At 40.9% G+C, this 12,645-nt stretch overlaps 1 protein-coding gene across 12 annotated transcripts in view; it reads left to right on the plus strand.

The window, feature by feature from the left end:
• Positions 1 to 12,645, plus strand: part of ABI1 (abl interactor 1) — an 82,334-nt gene that overhangs the window by 12,220 nt on the left and 57,469 nt on the right. The window contains exon 1 of one of the 12 annotated variants that reach the window (XM_063324613.1): positions 9,093 to 9,223. The exons of the other annotated variants lie outside the window; for them this stretch is intronic. The gene's annotated coding sequence lies outside the window, so the exon portion shown is untranslated. Of the gene's footprint in view, positions 1 to 9,092; positions 9,224 to 12,645 lie in introns of those variants that run through there. 12 annotated transcript variants of the gene reach the window in all.

Genomic DNA, 12,645 nt, shown 5'->3' on the forward strand with positions numbered 1-12,645 from the left:
TTATTAATTTATTTATTTACGATTGTTTTATTTACATTATTTTATTCATGCAGGGTTTTATTTACAAGTACTGCATATTCTTTGGTAAAACTGAGAGCATGTTTTTAGGGTATAACTTCTTTTTGCTACCGACACAGCCACTTCTTGCTGTTTTAAATTAAAGAGTTTGAAACAGAGCTTATGAAATGTAATTGTTCCAGTCCTGGGCTTGCTTGCCTCTGCTCGCATCACGGGTAGGAATCTTATCTCTGGTAGCTAAGTCTTGCCTGCAGACTTAATTGGCATATAATTTGCTTGGATTACTTCTCCTGCTTCTCTTTGCAGCATAGAGAAGCCATCCCAAGCTTTGAAGCAGTTGGATATGCCAGGTACACTGTCCCACATGCTGCTCCATGGTTGTGCGTGTCCTCCCTTGGCCTCCCCTGTGTTTTAACTAGATAGGGGCAGGTGCTCAGCTTCCTCTGGGGCACAGAGATGTGCAGATAGACAGCAGTGTGGGTATGGGTGGATACGCAACTGTGGCTGACGTGTTCCTGTTGTGAAAGGGCTGTTTCTCTGAACACAGCTCATCTGTAGCTGTAATAAGGCCACTCATCTGTCAAGCTGATTACAGATGAGATAGTAGCAAGGTGTCCTGGTGGCCCTACTACAAGTACTGAAATAGAATAGTTCAGGGATTGTGTTACTACCGAGGCAGGATCGGGGAGTGATGTGGATGTGACTCTTCTCATGAGTCTGGTTGCATGGAAGCGCAAGCACTGCTGTCACCTGAATGACTTTCTGCACCTCCTGCATCTGCCTAAAGCTGCCCTCCTCTATATTGTACATGAAGGGAAAGCAGTCCTTAAAATTGTGTGAACAAACAGCATCAAAACACCAGTGGAACTTCAACATGAATTAGCAAACTTTGCTGTAATTGTGTGTGCCAGAGGCATTGCAGCTGTATTTCTAGGAAAAGTTACTCACTTAAACTACGGCTGTGCTAATGCCACAGCAACTGTCTCTCCAAGGATTTTTTTGGTTTTTTTTAAAAAAAAAAAAACAAAACAACAAAAAACCCAAAACAAACCAACAAAACAAAAAAACCACCACAAAACAACCCCCTCACTCCTGAATTTGACACTGTATTTTCTATTGAAGAACTTGCTTTCTGTGTTCTTTTGGTGTCTCTAAGTTAAATTTTATCTGTTGCTGGGTATGGAGATTACCATATTTTTGTACTTTTTGTTACTCACTGTCCTGTTCATGGGGTTTTTGGGGGGAAAGAAACAATGGTAAATTATTGACTCGCCATTCCTGTCTTGCTCTCCTTCTCTCCATTCTCCTGAGCCATCTGTTTTGTTCTGTTGTGTGTGTTTGGTTTTTTGAGGAGCTAAATTCCTCCTTGCTGCAACTGAAATAAGCCAGTATTCCAAAGAGTTATGTATATAAGGTTTTAGAATGCTGTTGCTAACCATAGGCTAAAATTTTAACATAATAAATAGTAATTATTAAAAAAGAAACTGGATATAGTGTGCTTACAACCACTATCAGATAGAAATTGTATAGTCGGGTCCAGGAGTAGGTAAAAGTCTAGGCAATATTAGCAGCTGTTTATGTGATCAGAGTTTCCCCACTTACGTGCAAGTTCTTGTAAAAACAATCAGTCCTTGTATTGCAGTCCATTACTTTACTACCATGAGATCACTGTTTAGCCTGTGTGCTGTGTGACAGTATGCCTTGTGCTGGGAAGCGAGCTACTACAAAACTGGGGATCTACTGGTTTCTGGTTTAAGCACCTTGCCACCAGTGTTGTGATGTATGTGCAAGCCCTTGGATGGCTTCCTGCTGGAGTGAGTATATTGATCTTCAAGAAGCTAAATAGTCAGTATTGTAGCGCTACGAAGTACAAAAAGAGAATTTGGCACTGTAATTGCCATTGTTTACTTCTTTGTTTTAAAAATACCGTGATGTTTGGGAACTGCTTGAGCTGTAAAATCTGGGCAGCGGCTGTGTCAAAAATTACTTTCTTAAACATGAGAACTCTTCCTGAATTAGGAACGCTTGCAGTCCAGACATTTGCTGAATGTCAGAAGGCCTGTGTAACTCTTGGCTCTACATTTTAATGCCTTGAGATTCTTCCTGGAGTTGGACAGGCCTGCTAATGACTTTCCATGCTCTCCTTCCCCACTTCCCTCCCTGCTCTGTTGTCCTGCGACATCTCTGACATCTGTGTGGAGAAACCTGTTGTGTTGCAGAGCGTAGCTTTGAGCGTAGTTGCATTTGGACCAACCCTTTTGCAGATGCTGACATTCAGTATTGAGCTGTCTTGCAAACAGCAGCGAGGTTGCCCTGTTGCACGGGTTCAGAGTACTGTTGACATAATACAGTCTGTGATACCAGGACATGCTGAGGTGACACTGTAATTTGATCCTTTATGCTAAATCTTGTTGTCTTAACCTTGCTTGCTTAATGCTGTCTCATATTCCAGGCCTGTCTAGAGGGTAGGGAGGACTTAAAAAGCGAGGGTCTGGAAAGAAAGAGTCTTGGAAGCTCACCTATAAAAGGTCATCAAATTTTAGCATGTTGCTTTTCTTCACATACAGATTTATTGTAGTATTCTGTTCTTATTCCTTCAGTTTGATTTGTCAAAACTGAGATGATAAACTTTTGACTGTATGAGCACTTGCCAGTCGTTGAGAGTAAACTGCAAAGATAAATAAAATCCATAGAAGGCACTGCTTCTCACACAGTACGAGCTGAAGAGCTTTGCCCCAAAACAGGTACTCTGAGCTGTTTTGATTCAAAGGCCTGCATGGCATGAAAACCTACCCAGTTCTGATTTTTCACTCCAGTTAGGTTCTGTGTTGCTGCCACTATATTACAAAGAGGATGTTAAGGTAACTAATAAGTGCTGAAATGTCTCCTTCCTATTCCCGCAAAAAAAAAAAGTGGAAAATAAGTCTCTGACTTATCAGACACTGACTATCACTGACCCTGGGACTGGTGCTGTTTAACATCTTTGTTGGTGATGTGGACAGTGGGATTGAGTGCACCCTCAGCACGTTTGCCAATGACACCAGGCTGTGTGGTGTGGTCAGTGCACTGGAGGGAAGGGATGCCATCCAGAGGGACCTTGACAGGCTTGAGAGGTGAGCCTGTGCAAACCTCAGGAAGTTCAACAAGGCCAAGTGCATGCTAGTGCATGTGGGTCAGGGCAATCCCAAGCACAAATACAGGTTGGGTGGAGAATGGATTGAGAGCAGCCCTGGGGAGAAGGACTTGGGGGTGTTGGTGGATGAGAAGCTCAACATTATCTGACAATGTGTGCTTGCAGCACGGAAAGCCAACTGCATCCTGGGCTGCGTCAAAAGCAGCATGGCCGGCAGATCAAGGAGGTGATTCTACTCCTCTACTCTGCTCTGGTGAGTCCCCACCTGGAGTACTGCATGCAGCTCTGGAGCCATCAGCACAGGAAAGATGTGGAACTGTTGGAGCAGGTCTAGAAGAGGGCCACGAAGATGATCAGAGGACTGGAGCACCTCTGCTGTGAGGACAGGCTGAGAGAGTTGGGGTTGTTCAGCCTGGAGAAGAGAAGGCTCCAGGGAGACCTTGTAGCGGCCTTCCAATACCTAAAGGGGGCCTGCAGGAAAGATGGGGAGGGATTCTATAAGGGAGTGGAGTGATAGGATGAGGGGCAATGGTTTTAAACTAAAAGAGGGTAGATTTAGATTGGATATTAGGAAGAAATTCTTTACTGTGGGGGTGGTGAGGCTGTGGAACAGGTTGCTCCGAGAAGTTGTGGATGCCCCTTCCCTGGGAGTGTTCAAGGCTAGGTTGGATGGGGCTTTGAGCAACCTTGTCTAGTGGGAGGTGTCCCTGCCCATGGCAGGTTTGGAACTAGATGATCTTAAAGGTCCCTTCCAACCCAAACCATTCTGTGATCAGTGAGTATGTTCTTGCTAGATGAGCTAAAATTTGTGGGTTGGTGCTGGCACTTAAAGTAAACAGAAAGCCATTTTAATTTCAAGCCCCATTACAAACGGAAAACAAAAGATCGATATTTGAGAGACAGTATATAATGAAACAAATGGAACATAAGTTCTCTAATTCGCTATTATCTGCTGTCTAGCGTGCTGAAATAATCATACGCTCTGAAGCCTTGGGTAGCTTTCTTAGTGTTGAAGAAGGAAGACTGCAATGGAAGTGCCAAGGGTTTCTTTCCCTGGCTGACAGTCTGAGGGTGGCATTAGTCTGTATTTGGAGCTCTGGCTGATGTCTCTTATGTCAGAGCCTGCTTTGTCTCAGCTCTGAAGAAATGTGTGTGTTTAATGTCCTAAGACAAATCATAGGCACTGCGAGGAAGTTAAAAGTGTGATTTTGAAGCAACTGTACATGCCTCTACTGTGCAGTGCTTTACAAGAATGGAAGATGTTGTTTCTGTCCTGGAGCTTGGGTTGTCTAAATCATGTTAAACATAGAAAATAAGACTCGGATAAAACTTCTTAAGCTTGCTGCATATGCAGTCTTGAAGTCTGACTGATTCAGTGTACAAGGGTTGTGTGAAAATGACACATGAGCATGTCTCCTTCTGTCACTTTAATTCAGTGTTGCATGCTATTTTGGTTGTATACACAGACTGTAACAACTGACACTAACAATGTATTGTGCCAACATATATGCTTACTATGACATCTCCTCTATTGGATTTGGCAGGAGAATTGAAAATTGTGCTTTCAACAATATTTATGTATATGTATTTTGGTTTTTAATAAGGGGAGTGGTTTAGTCTGGAGCCAACATGAACACTGTTTTCTGCATTGGGCAGAAAATGCTGCTAACAGAGCAGCTGGCATATATCTTCCCAGGCTCCATCTGTCAGAGTCAGCATTGCTTTGTAAATCGCTCTCCTATTGGATAGATTAATTTCTTGCTATAATGGTTGCTGCCTGGATTAAAATGGAATTCCTAAGTTTAGGGTTTTTTCTTTTTAGTTATTTACTGTTTAGGGAAAAAAAGTGTTTTTGTAGGCTATTTCTGCTGTCCTTTACAGATCTATTTAAGCCTGCATCAGTGTTGTGAATGCTGCCTCATGTGGACTTGTCTTAGCTTAAGTAAAAACCACATATGAGGGTAAGGTAGTTATTGGAAGCTTAATCTCAAAGACTTGTTTCTCTGCTGTCTACACACAGGTCAGAATGGGCTGGGATCTGATGGTAACCTGTATCAGTGTATCTGATACAGTTAAACACTTTTTTTTAATAAAAAAAATCAATATACAAATTCATCTTGCATTTTTTGTTATTAAAACTCATACACTTTTGCCACTGTGGGTCGTGTGTGTGTGTGTATGTATAATATAAGTGTCTGTCCCTTAAACTCTCCTTTGGAATGAACTTCTCCCCTTAATGAAGAAACTTTTCTCCCTCTACCTTCCCCAAAATAGATAATGATTAGAAAAATTGAGACTCTTCTTTTTACAGTTAATCAGCCGAATGAAAAGCAACTTGTAAGTAAAAGAAAATCTGCAAGGACACAGGCAGATTGGCTAAATTTGTCTCGGCCCATAGAAATGCTAATTTGCTATCAAGGCTATTCAGGACTGGTCAGGGGAATATTATTGATGGAAATGAAGGATTTGCTTCTGGCTGATTGTCTAGCATGTACAGGATTTGGGGGAAGGGTCTGTCTGAAGCAGGGCTTTTGAATTACAGGCAGGGCTTGTTACACTATCCTATGTGTTTGTTAAACTACAATGATTTGGTATGTGTCTTGATCCTTGAGATGGAATAGCAGACTGGGCAATGATTTCTGTCTAGATAGTGTTTCTGAAAAGAAACAGACTGAAATCTTGCTTGTGGGCTGTGGTGTGGTTGTTGCTGTGGTGGTGATCACCTTATCGTCTGGTGCCTTGAATGAATGCCAGTTTTATTGTGCAAGATCTTTACCTGGGGAGAAGAGATTTCAAGTTCTGCCAGTTCCTCTGTGCGTGGTATAGCTGAGTTGCTGCATCTTATCTTAGAGAAACTCAACAGACATGGTATTATTTCATACCAATGGGCTTTTTTGTTGTGGATGCTGGAAGGAAGTTCACTTGAGTTGAATTGTAGGTGCTAGCCTGGCTGTGTTTATTGAGGATTTCTGCCTCAGCAGATGGGAAGAATTACTGTTTACTGAATGGACTCGAAAGAATTTCATCATCCTGGTTTTAATTTGGGGGTTACTGTAGTGAGAGTGATCTTGGGTTTTAGAGCTGTTCTGAATGGTTAGGCATCCTTCTGTGCCTCCCCCTTCTCTAAATTCCTTTGTACTCCTGGAACAACCAGTTATTTAAGTGGTTGAGAGCTTTGCTGCTTCTATTTGACACCACCTCTCACTGTGTAGGGAGAGGTGTGTTGGATAGTCTGTTCTATTTCTTGTTTTCACTGTTAGTGAAGGATTGACTGCCAGTCCCCTGGAGAGAAGGCCTTGGACAGGAGGTGGACATGTTCAGTGCCTGCAATATATTGCTATTAATAGCTTGCAAGCTATTGGGTAATTAAAATCTTGAGCTTTCAACCTCCCATACAAGTTCAGGAATAGTAGAAAAGTACAACAAAATGACAAGTTACGGCAAATCACTTCAGTAAAACACTTGTATATTTTTCTGCTACACGTATTGTAGTACTGATCTTTGTGATGCAGGGTTTTAGTTGAGATTTGCCTGTGCTCTGGAATGTGCTTTAGTTCCCCTTCCTATGGAGGCTGGGTTTGCCCTGTCGTTTTATCAGGCTGTGCTTGTACTAAGTCCCTTCCTGTTCCTCGTCCCCTTGTAAATGTTTTATTTTTGAATTTCCCACAGTTGTTTTTACTAATGATAGTAAGGATATGAATGGCAAAGCAGATGGTTCCAGTGACAAGAATAGTGGTGGTGGCTGATCTGGGACTGATTATGTTGAAGACGGACAGTAGATGAGGCATACTGGTAACCCTCTGAAGTCTTACCTGTGGTGGTATGGGAGGATGTCTCTTGTGCTAGTATGTGGGCAAAGGTTGAGCTTAAACTTCTGGACTAACTCTCCTGATGGCTTACTTCACTTACCAGTGGAGAAATTGAGGTGCTGATCAGTAAGGAACTGTCTGTAACTTGTAGGCAGGTAAATACCAGGTGTAGTGTAGCTTTGTGGATTTGGGAAATAGTGCATCATCCCCTTGAAGTAAATGCTAGCCTAATGCATTGCAGAATTTCTTCAATGAGATTGGTGTACAGCATGAGCACAGTAAGCCTGTTCCAGGAGATGATGAATGTATCTGATTCATACTGTGTCCTTACCTGGATGGCGTACATAGTGTAAGCAGCCCCTGTTTGTAAATTTTGAAACCTTTAGTTTCCCCTGCTACTCTAGAATGATACATGTCCCTTAAGGCTATATGTGTGATGAGAGAAACCCCGAATGCTCACTCCTGAGCACCAGCTAGTAATAATCACAGTCTGTTTAGATCTCCTTGGATGGCTTCCAGGTAGGTAGTTGGCTCCTGAAAGTTCTTCACAACATAGAAACTTGTGGCACTCGCTGCTGTGACTTGTCAGTTTGACTTTCTTCACTCATTTATAACTGATATTCTGGTGTAGTAACTATCAGTAACAACCAAAAAGTCTACCATGGTGCAGCATGTTTACGAAGCAGTCTTAACAAGCTTCATGAACTGTCGATAAGGGGGATCTAGTATCCATAGGCTGCTTATTTCAGTATGTAGCTCCTTAGTTATTTACAGTGATCTCTGGGTTGATAGTTCTTGATATTCAATGTAAATTAGACATTTGGCTCAGTAGGTAAATGTTATCTAGCATGTATGGCATATTTAGACCTTTGAAACACATTACTGCAGCTTGGATGTGGAATACTTGGTCTAAGCTGAGCGTACATTGTGAATAGTTTAGAAATGCCCAAGTCTTTTGTCATTAGTAGTCAGAAGTAACAAATTAACTCAAAGCTGATCTTAAGGGTTTTTAAAAGTCTTATCAGATCAGTGAAGCAGCAACTCCAAACTCATAGATGCATCCGGAAGTTCTACATAATGTTACAGGTTCTTGCTTTAGGGAGGTCTGAGTGCACCTGTTTTCTGAGTGGGCAAGACACTTTTCAGAAATGCATTCCTTCCACCTTGGAGCGTCCCCAGCTATTTCTCAGGGAGGTTTAGTATTGATATCTAGAAGTCTCTAAGACACTGCCTGGATGTACATCTTCACCATTCTATAAAAGTACTTCCAATTGACTTGAAAAATGAGGTGCTGTAGACTGTAGCTAACTTAAGCTAAAAGTTTTGGCTGGGTGTGCTTTGTTTGGTTTTTGTTGGTGTTTGGATTTTGGTGGTTTTTTGGTTGGTTGTTTTATAGTAAAATTTAATTCCTGAGTTTGTTGGGACTAGATCTCTGACCTAAAATGGCAAGACTTTAGTGAAGGAAGTAGTACTTTGAAACCTCAACTGTAGTATCTGTTTTATCAGGAAGTGTGCATGCTGTGAATGTCAAAAATAGATAAATGACAACATGGCAAAAAGACAATACATATGGCCATATTGATGACTTTGGCATAGTTACATTCTGTGAATGCTGATACATGATAAAGATTGCTAAATCCATGTGGCAAATGATTGTAGTAATTCTCATTTTCTCTTTAATCAGTTAATTAAAGGTGGAAGTCTTTTTTTTTTAAAAAAAAAAGACAACCAAGATGTAAAGCTAAACAATTATCTTGTGTTTACTTGTGAAGCAAACACAAATGTCCTAAACTGTTGAATTCATTAAATGTGCATGAGCAGTAACAGCAAAGTCATATAAAACTGAGTGTAAAGTTGTTCCCGGAACTTGATTGCTGAGAGTGATCAAGCCCTAGAACAGAATGCCAAGCATCTGAACAGGTATTGGCACTGAATAATTACGGCTCTGTTTAGCTTAGTGGTTATTGGGCTGCTTTAGGGCAGTGCTCTGTTAGTATATCCTGTGTGGGTTTTTCTGTGCTTGAGTTTGCACGTGTTCCCACAGATGAAGATGAAAAATGTGGAGCAGCACATGCCACATACTGAAGTGGTGAATTAATTTGTTTCTGCTATGGCAGCCAGTCTTGGTGTGAGCTGATGAACTGCTTTCTGACCTCTGTTGAGTGGAGCCAGTTCTTGTGGTGGAGTGTTTGTCTTACAGGGAGTTTCAAGCACAGTGAATGGAACTGAAGTGGAAAGAGGGAAAACAGAGGTCAGAGAACAGGTAATGAGGGTATGGACCAGTGTGCTTGCAAAAGAAGGTTTGGCTTCTGAAGATGCTTTGCAGTGTGAGCTGATGTGATTTTTGGAGGGAGCTTGTACGCGTAGCTGCATGCTGTATGAACTAGAAGATAATGGGAATGAGCTAATGAGAGAGAGAGCTCGGAGTGTGGGTGGTTTGAACACTGCACAGATACTGTTGTGGGGATGTGCCTGTGTGGGTGGCAGTTTGGAGAGGGGAAGGAAAAATCGACTGACTGTGCAACTTGTAAAGAGTGCCAAGCAATGGACAGGTTCCTTGTCACTTGACCGTGATGTGTCACTGAACTGAAAAATCAGTAAATAAGCTCTTACTCTCTTCTTACTATGGCAATTGCTTGGGTGCAGAATCATTTTTGTTTTGACTCTAGTCATTATGTAATTTTTTTAAGAAATCTTTATGATACAAGTTTGCATTTGACAAAAATACATGCAGTGTGGAATGGCATGCAAGTTTAATTGTCTCTTTATGTATCCACTTGGATTATAGGAGTGGTTTTCTTTTTTTAGTATTAAGTTTACTTATGTGAAAGCAATGCCAAACTCCAATTTTGCCATAGTAATATGACTGTTTAGGGTGAGCTGGGGATACGGATGGGAGCTTACTTTAAGAGGGAAACTTCAAAACCTGTGGTGTTCTGGATTTAAAGAATACTCACTTTGCTACTAGAGGACACTCAAACTTCCATTTATATCAAGGGCTCCTTGAGAAACAACTGCATTTTTGAAGCTTTTAATACGAGGTCATAAAGTAATTCTGAATTATTAGGAAAACAAGTCAGTTGACAGCCTTTGCATTGTCTTTGAATAGTTAACTGGTGCTCATGTATTATACTAAAGTATCTGAAGGCATGCATGTAAACATCTGCATTATCTTCTATACCACTTTGAGTTTTTGCTTGGAGGGAGCTGAAAGTAACAGTTGAAGAACACTGCAAATCCCTTCTCCCTCCTGTTGCTGCCACATAGCTCTGTTCTTTTCCTTCTCCCCCTTTCCCTTTTGCTGTCTGTGAAGCTCTTGGTTTATATCTTGTGGATGCCAGCAGTTCTAATTAAAAAATGCAAAGGACTATATGTCAAATTAGTTCTAATCTAAACTGTTAAACCGCAAACTGAAATTGTGTGAATTATCTGCAAAGCTTGAAAATGTTTCTAATTCTGTTAGGACGTGAAATATGTTCCATATCACAGCTATGTTCATCTAATCCTGCTACCAAACTAGTCATTTGAGCAAATAACTAAAACGTTAGGTGCTTAGGCAAATGAGGGCAAGGCATTTGATCAACAAATCATTAGAGAAGAAAAAAACTTTTTATACACTGAAGTTTTCTCATTTGACAACACCCAGTAATTGAGTGCTGTGGCTTTGTAACATGTTGGTGTTCAGCCTGGAATTACTTAATTGAAACTTTGTAATAAGAAAAGTGTTTGAGTAAAGGCTACAGATCTACACTTCAGCTTAGAATCATGATTCAGTTAGAGTCATGTTGACTAACACCTTATTGGCTGTGTCTAGTTCAGTAAATCTTTTATTTCAGATATCTCTGAAGCTGCTACCTGTATTTTCACCATTGTCCAGAGTAGTAGAAATTCAAGTATAAATCATCAGTTGTTTTCTTTAGGCTCCAGCTCAGTAGGACAGTATTTTTTAAAGTCACTGCTACTGACGATTTGAAGTTTAAATCGCCTCTTTGGAAAGCCAGGGTGCTTTGGGAAGCTTGTTTTTTGAACCTTTTGTAGTTGTTTTACAGATCCTTCACCACCAAAGTTTGTTTTCTAAAGAAGCAAAATGATGCTTACTAATGTTTTCTGACAGCTAGAAATGTCAATATTCTTTTAGATGAAAAGTGGCTTTGTTTGGATTTGGAAATACTAAAAGTGGAGTTTTGCGTAGTGTGGCATTGGTATGTGCAGTAGCTGTTCTACCTTTTTGCAACAGATTTCATTAAACTGTTCTTGCTGCTTCACATTGTAGAAGGCATCTGTATGTGAATTCTTTAGAAGGATGGTGCTAACCAAGTGTTCTAATACGTGTCAAAACAGTGCTAGGAATGTTAATCACAAATATGAACGAATTTTCTGGATTGGGGGAATTCATCCTTGTTTTAAAAAAATCTTTAATTAAAAGGTAGCATAGCATAGCTTGTATTGCAGTATTTAGGTCATGATGCAACTTTATAATGTATGTGAACAGCTTGCCTTCTGTTTTTTTCCTTAAAGCAAGAGAGACAAGAAGGATTCCTTATTAGCTGTTGCATCTTTTCGTGCTTTAACTCGGGGTCAGATTTGACACTTGTGAATGTTAAACTAAAATACTGAGGTGAAGAAATAAGAAGCAGGATTTAAGAATGAATGAGTGCATGGAAACTGGAAAACATAGGCCTCAGCTGAATGCAAACGGAATTTCTTTGTTTCCTGACTTTGTTCTTAATATTGTAACTGTTGCACACAATGTGTGTGTTGTGTTATTAAAAGAAATCAACAAAAAACCCACAAGTCTAGTTGGAAGGGACTATTAATGTGAACCTTTCCTTTTGGTTGCTGAGATCGACTGACTATTCTACAAATAAATAAAACATGGAAGAAACTGCTAGCAGTGAGTCATCATGTACTGCAAATTCTTCCTTATGCAGTGCACCTTTCCTACAAAGGGAAGAAAAGAGAATTCTGGATAGCTGCAATTTGCAAATTGGGTAACAGCTGAAGTACACGGTCTCCACTGCCAACTCCCAAGCTATGATACAGGGGTGTGTTTCACAGTGGGGTGTGTGTGTATTTTCCAGGTGAAGGTGCTGCCAGTGAGAAGGCACTTGGGCCGTGAGGTTCAAGTCATGTAAGCAGTTGCTGATCTCAAACAAGTAACCTGCCCTCTGAGTAGGGAGTGATGCCTCAGGACAGATTGAGCACTTTATCTTAGCAAGGTGTGATTTCAGTGGGAGAGTGACCCTTTCCTTATATTTTTTACCCTTTGGAGGGAAGCTGTGCTTCTTTCTGACACTTCAAAAATATGTGTGTCTTCTCAGTCAATGATGAACTTTCTCAGCTGTCAAGGAAAGTTTATTAAGCTTTTGTGTGAGGAGAGATAATTTCACAAATACTCCTGCATGCAGGAGCCCCCTGTGCATGCCATCCTTATGTTCTGCTCGCCCTTCTCCTGGACTGTGGGAGTAGTAGCCAGCATAGCTGGAGGGTTGGCTTTGTAGGTGGCATGTGCATTAGGGGACACCAAACTGTGGGAAAATATTTTTGTCTTTAACTTGTCTGCGTGACCTCACAAGAGGTGGAAAAAGCTGCGTTTCAGTGTTGGGGAATTGAAGGCTTTTCTGGAAATGAAGGATTGGGCAGGCTTGGGTTTTCTGCCGAATGAATTGTTTCTTGGCATGTAAT

Source organism: Chroicocephalus ridibundus, chromosome 2, assembly GCF_963924245.1.
Source record: "Chroicocephalus ridibundus chromosome 2, bChrRid1.1, whole genome shotgun sequence".
Classification (NCBI taxonomy): domain Eukaryota; kingdom Metazoa; phylum Chordata; class Aves; order Charadriiformes; family Laridae; genus Chroicocephalus; species Chroicocephalus ridibundus.